The sequence below is a fragment of the Penaeus monodon genome, chromosome 4 (genome assembly GCF_015228065.2).
Source record: "Penaeus monodon isolate SGIC_2016 chromosome 4, NSTDA_Pmon_1, whole genome shotgun sequence".
Taxonomy (NCBI): Eukaryota; Metazoa; Arthropoda; class Malacostraca; order Decapoda; family Penaeidae; genus Penaeus; species Penaeus monodon.
Genome location: NC_051389.1, coordinates 54,201,705 through 54,207,421, shown reverse-complemented (window position 1 = coordinate 54,207,421; position 5,717 = coordinate 54,201,705). Strand labels below are relative to the sequence as shown.

Here is a 5,717-nt window from a genome sequence, read left to right as displayed (position 1 = left end):
GCAGCCAAGGGTGGGCGCCCCTCTCGTACTCTACTTGGCATGCAGGTCGTCTCAGTATTTTTTTTGTCTTTATTTTTTCCCCCTTTTTTTCCTTTCAGACTTTTCTCTCCAGTGGAATCAACAGCTGTGATAGATGTGTGAATAAGGTTTTCGAATGTGTTAATAGTTTCAAGGGGTGGCTGATAAGGTTTTGTGCTTTTTTATTTGCTCTCTTTTATTGTTTCTTCATATATTGTTTTCCTGTGTGTGGATTTTATGTCAGAAATAATTGAGTCAGTGGTTTGCTGCCTTCGAATTTTGACGTGGTTGATAGTTTTAATACAATAGCTAACGCCGGGGACTGTGGTCATGGTGTTATTAAGCGCACTGTACATATGAGTTCAAAGATAAGGGCGCTCAGCTTAGGTGACGGATGGGGGGGTGAAAGGGGGGGGGAGGGGGGGTTAGTTTGGGAGGGGATGAGAGAGGGAAGGGGAGACAGAGAGCAACCTGGAGGCCATACGTTATTTTCCATACAATGAGGCGAAGGATTGTTGGTTTCCTTTGTTCGTGTGTGTAGATTCCCCCCCCCCTCATCCGTCCCCGCATGGAATTTCGCTGCGGAAAACTTTTAGGAGGAGGCTGTGTTGGCGAAGACATTTTTGGGGGCCGGAGGCTAATTTGGTATTCCAAGAAAACATTTTTTCTTCTCTCTTCGTAAAATTTGGTTGAAAAGTTGTAACAAAATTGTGTTATGTCAGCTTTTAAGCCTAATATAATTTGTGATGCTTGGCGAAACCATGTTTTTTACTTTTATTTTTATGGGCAAAACTTACTGCAGAATCAAGACAAAGGATGTTGCCAGCAGCATTCAGTAATTAACTCCAAACAATTGAAAATTGCCTATATTCACGTGGGATCTCCCGCTGAGGCGAACAAAAGAAACAATAAAGATAAAAATGTCGAAGACTCTCACCTCCGAAGGTTAGTGTCAGTGGCGGGAACGAAAATCCATTTCTTATCCATACACATTGTGTCACAAACAAATATGCAAAGAAATACATCAAGAAACATAGATGGAGCAACATCTATATTTGAAATGTTCGTCCGCCACTCACCACGTCCAACCAATTTGTGCGGAATCAATGTTTGAGTACACATTGAAAGGGAACCTCATGAATAAATCCATATTTGTCATGTATAGATCGTTCATGCATATGATGCACATATATGAACCCCTCTTTGTTTTCTTTTCAGGTGAGTGTCCGCTTGTCCATTACCTGTCACGTAGAACTGACCGAGAGTGGATCAGAAACAACAAAAAGTCATGGTATGTATGTTCCCATTATTATGCTTCCGGTCATGACTGCGTACATTTGATGTTTGATAATTACCTTTTAAGTTTCCCGTATTATTATTATTATTATTGTTGTTATTATTATTATTATTATTATTATTATTATTATTATTATTATTATTATTATTATTATTATTATTATTATTATTATTATTATATTATTATTATTATTATTATTGTTATTGTTATTATTATTGTCATTATCCTTACAATTGTTTTGTGTAACAATGCCAGTTTTCGGTATTCTATGTATGATTAGGGTTTCTCTTATTGATGAATGTATTTCAAAACTTCTTTTAAAATATGTATGTAATTCAGCAATCTTATTTTAAATGTGTTTTTCAAAATATAAAAATATCGATAAAATATAATTTTACAATACTTACACCAACACCTGATTACGTTTTCTTTGGAAGTATATATAAGAGAAAACGAACTTTTTGCGTTGGGTAACATTTTTATTTTATTTTTTATTTTTTTGCTTGTCCTCCTGGCTGTGTTTTTGTTTTATTTACTAATGGATTAAACTACGAAGAAATGAAAATGAAATTATTAATATGTTTTGTTTATCCCTTGCCCTTTTTGTATTCGCTATATTCCAGTAACTAAAGTACCAATATGACATGACCTTTTATAACAATCAAAAATATTTACAAGAAAGGCCGAGTTTTTATTTCGGTTTAGGGACTATATTTCATCATAGTATAAACATTCAAACAATACAAAGTGTGTGTGTTAAAGTGCATTTCTGATATAATACAATGTAAAATTAAAATGTATTTTGCAGAAACCTCATCGACGGAAGCTCCTTTTTCCAGGAATTAATTCTGAATGCACACGTTATACTTTACTTATTTTATCACGCGTTGTTTATACATAGAAATGTTTAGAACTGCATCACAAGAAATAAGAAATGTTTCTCTTACAAAATGGGCACGAGGATGATTCCCAACCAAAAAAAGAAGGCTGTAATTCATAGCTCCTGTATATCCTCTTTCATTACGCAAGTTTCTATTACAGAATTCCAGAATAAATCCTTTTCTCAGTCTCCTGTTGCTTTGATTATATCCCCCTCCTCCCCCGCCGGCATTTAAAGAAGGAATTAGGAGTCTGCAGGAGAGGGATGGCCGTTGGGGTTAGGCCCTGTGGGATAGCGATCCGCCTTAACGAGATAATGGACTGGAACATTATAAACTGAAGACCAACATTTTCTTCCTGATTTTTGAATATAGAAAAAAGATTAAAGTCCATAGACAAACACGAAGTTTAAAAGCAAACATAATGAGACTAAAAAAGGATGATTGTTTTCATATAAAAAACGCGATATCGATGTCAGGGCAATGTGTAGAGACCGTGTTGTACAGAAAAGAAAACTTTATTCATTGTTGCACGAATTTCATTGCCTGTTGTCAGTCATAAATGAATGCAGTGAAGCAGAGAAGTTAGGCGTGTATAATGTCAGTCATAAAAGACAACATAAGCGGGAAATTGAAGAGCTCTGCCGAGTTGAAATAATCGACGTGTATACACCCCCAGGCAATGGAGTTTAGACATAAATCATGCATCGGCAATTCTTGTTTTTAAGCGTTATAATACAGAAGTGGGTAAATATGTTTACTCTTGCGAATACGAAGAGCAAATTAGTGTTCTTATGATATTTTTGTTTATAAAAAATATCGCCAGTTTCAACATCTTTGTACTCTTACAAACAAATTGTTTAACTAGTTAGGATGATATTTGATAACATGAATTATTGTTTAACAAGGGATACATTTATGTATGTGTTTTTAATGGTTTCAGAATGCCATACGTATTCTTGGTTATTCCAATTTCAACAAGTGGATATGTCTTGAATGGAGAAGAAGCATCCAACGTAATTTATTATTTTTGTTGTTATACGGCAAGCCATAATAGATATCATGATTTTATTGTTTAATTCATTATAAAGAATATGAAACGCTAAGACTAGCGCAGTAGAAAATCAAATTTAAAAGCTAAAGGGAAAAACACATGGAAAGTTTTAACGCTTTGAAAGCATTTACATATGAGATATTAAAGTTCAGAAGCACAAACATCCGATGGCAGGAGGAGCAAAACTTTCGTAGCTACAGTTTGCATGTGTGTGTGTGTGTGTGTGTGTGTGTGTGTGTGTGTGTGTGTGTGTGTGTGTGTGTGTGTGTGTGTGTGTGTGTGTGTGTGTGTGTGTGTGTGTGTGTGTATAGCATATACATAAGTCTATTTCTGTTACCAGTGGACCACGTGGCTGTTTACCACGTGGTCCAAGTCCCAAATAGGAACCATTCACTCAGCGAGGGCGTAGATGACGATGTTATCTGATCTCGCTTGACCCGTCAGTTCGTGACCAGCACCCAACGTGGTAAGGTCGGCCTAGCCCTCACCCTCCGGGCAGGCTGACCTGACACGTGAGCCGCGTTACCCCCCAGACATCGTCTCGTGTGTTCCCATACTGTGTGTCAACTCTTATTAATAAAGAGTCACGCCGTTAACAAGTATAACTACCCTCTGTTCACCATTGTACTAAGGATCATAGCCTTTTACAGTGTGTGTGTGTGGATATATGCAGCCGTGCGACGCCTTAATTTCTGCCAAGTCGATCAGAATGTCGAATGCAAATATGAGTTGTCGATCCCGGGTGCCATATGCAAATACAACTAGTTGCTTCATGCGAACAGCCGGCATCGGAGTCCGATTGAGAGATAAACACCACTCGCAAACACTGTCGATGCCTTCAGCAATCATATGTAAATACACGACGCGATGTCATACAATTTAACTTGGCTAAAGGTAAGCACATCTGACTTAGGTATTGTCTCCGTCCTTAACTCATATTATATCGCAGGTACTAGTGTTGCGACCTATTGCATTGATTGTGCTGTGTGTTTATGGAAAGAGGTAGACATGGGCTAGTGCATAATTACATCTACATAATAATACTTGTTCATGGTCATATTCATAGGTAAACACACACACACACACACACACACACACACACACACACACACACACACACACACACACACACACACACACACACACACACACACACACACACACACACACAGTATGTATACTAACACTATGTGCGTGTAAGTATACATACTGACATACATAATTTCGTACTTGCATACATACGTAGAATATGAGCGACACGAGAGGTTGGGGTCACCGCTGTCACCAGATGTAAGCGAGGGACCACCGCAAGCCACCAGATGTGAGCGAGACGTGAGATGGTCTTGGGCGGGTCAATGAAAGGGGTCTTAGCTTGCTGGTTTATTGTTGAAGATAGATATGAGACCCCCGTGTCCCCGGGTGGAGGACGAGCTGATGGAGCTGGACCCTGTGTGTCTTGGCCTGTCTGCCGTGTTTCTCCCTCTGTCTTACGAACGTGTCCTTTTATGGGGCGGTTCCCTTCGGATGTTTACTCCCATGCAAAAAGAGAAAGCCGGGCTGCATCTGCGCCCGCCCAAGGAGAAGGACAGCTGCCTGGACAGAGGTGTGAAGTATACCATCCGGTCTTGCTACGTATTGTTGACATCGCTCGGCACATACTGAAATGCATGCATACATACGTGTGTACGTATGTATACTCGTGCATATATATGTATATATATATATATATATATATATATATATATATATATATATATATATGTGTGTGTGTGTGTGTGGTTGGTGTGTGTGTGTGCGTTGTGTGTGTGTGTGTGTGTGTGGTGGGTGTGGTGGGTGTCGTGTGTGTGCATATATATATATATATGTGTGTGTGTGTGTGTGTGTGTGTGTGTGTGTGTGTGTGTGTGTGTGTGTGTGTGTGTGTGTGTGTGTGTGTGTGTGTGGTGAGAGAGAGAGAGAGAGAGAGAGAGAGAGAGAGAGAGAGAGAGAGAGAGAGAGAGAGAGAGAGAGAGAGAGAGAGAGAGAGAGTTTGTATTAGAATACACTATGGAGAGAGATGCACATAGTTCAAAGAATGGGAAAGCGCTGTTATCGTTTGCTCAAAGAAAGTAGAAATCTCTGGTTCATGCAATAAACGACCTCTTGCTCAACCATTGAAGCAAAGTTGGTCTTGCGGTTTATTGTTGACTGAGGGCTTTTATCTCTTTACAGACAGATGATATCTTTCCTGTGCATCATTCGGATAGTTTCACATTTTGATATTTCCCTGTTTTTTTTAGAAATTGTAGAATTATTATCGAGTGTATGTGTGATCGTTAATGTTAACCGTTTGTGGCTGGTATATCCGTTTCATGTGCGAAAAAAATATATTTATTTTGCATTTAGATGATAAGTTTTTAACTAATATGCTTCTAGAATCCAGTTCGGAATAAACTATTTAAAGATAAATATCACTTTGCGTTCATATTTT

General features: G+C 38.5%; 1 protein-coding gene across 1 annotated transcript in view; it reads right to left on the bottom strand.

Annotated features, from left to right (window-relative positions):
• Positions 1-5,697: 5,697 nt before the first annotated feature.
• LOC119572361 (cuticle protein 7-like) overlaps positions 5,698-5,717 on the bottom strand; it is a 1,554-nt gene continuing 1,534 nt past the window's right edge. The window contains exon 3 of the mRNA XM_037919430.1: positions 5,698-5,717. This exon is cut by the window's right edge and continues 1,042 nt beyond it. The gene's annotated coding sequence lies outside the window, so the exon portion shown is untranslated.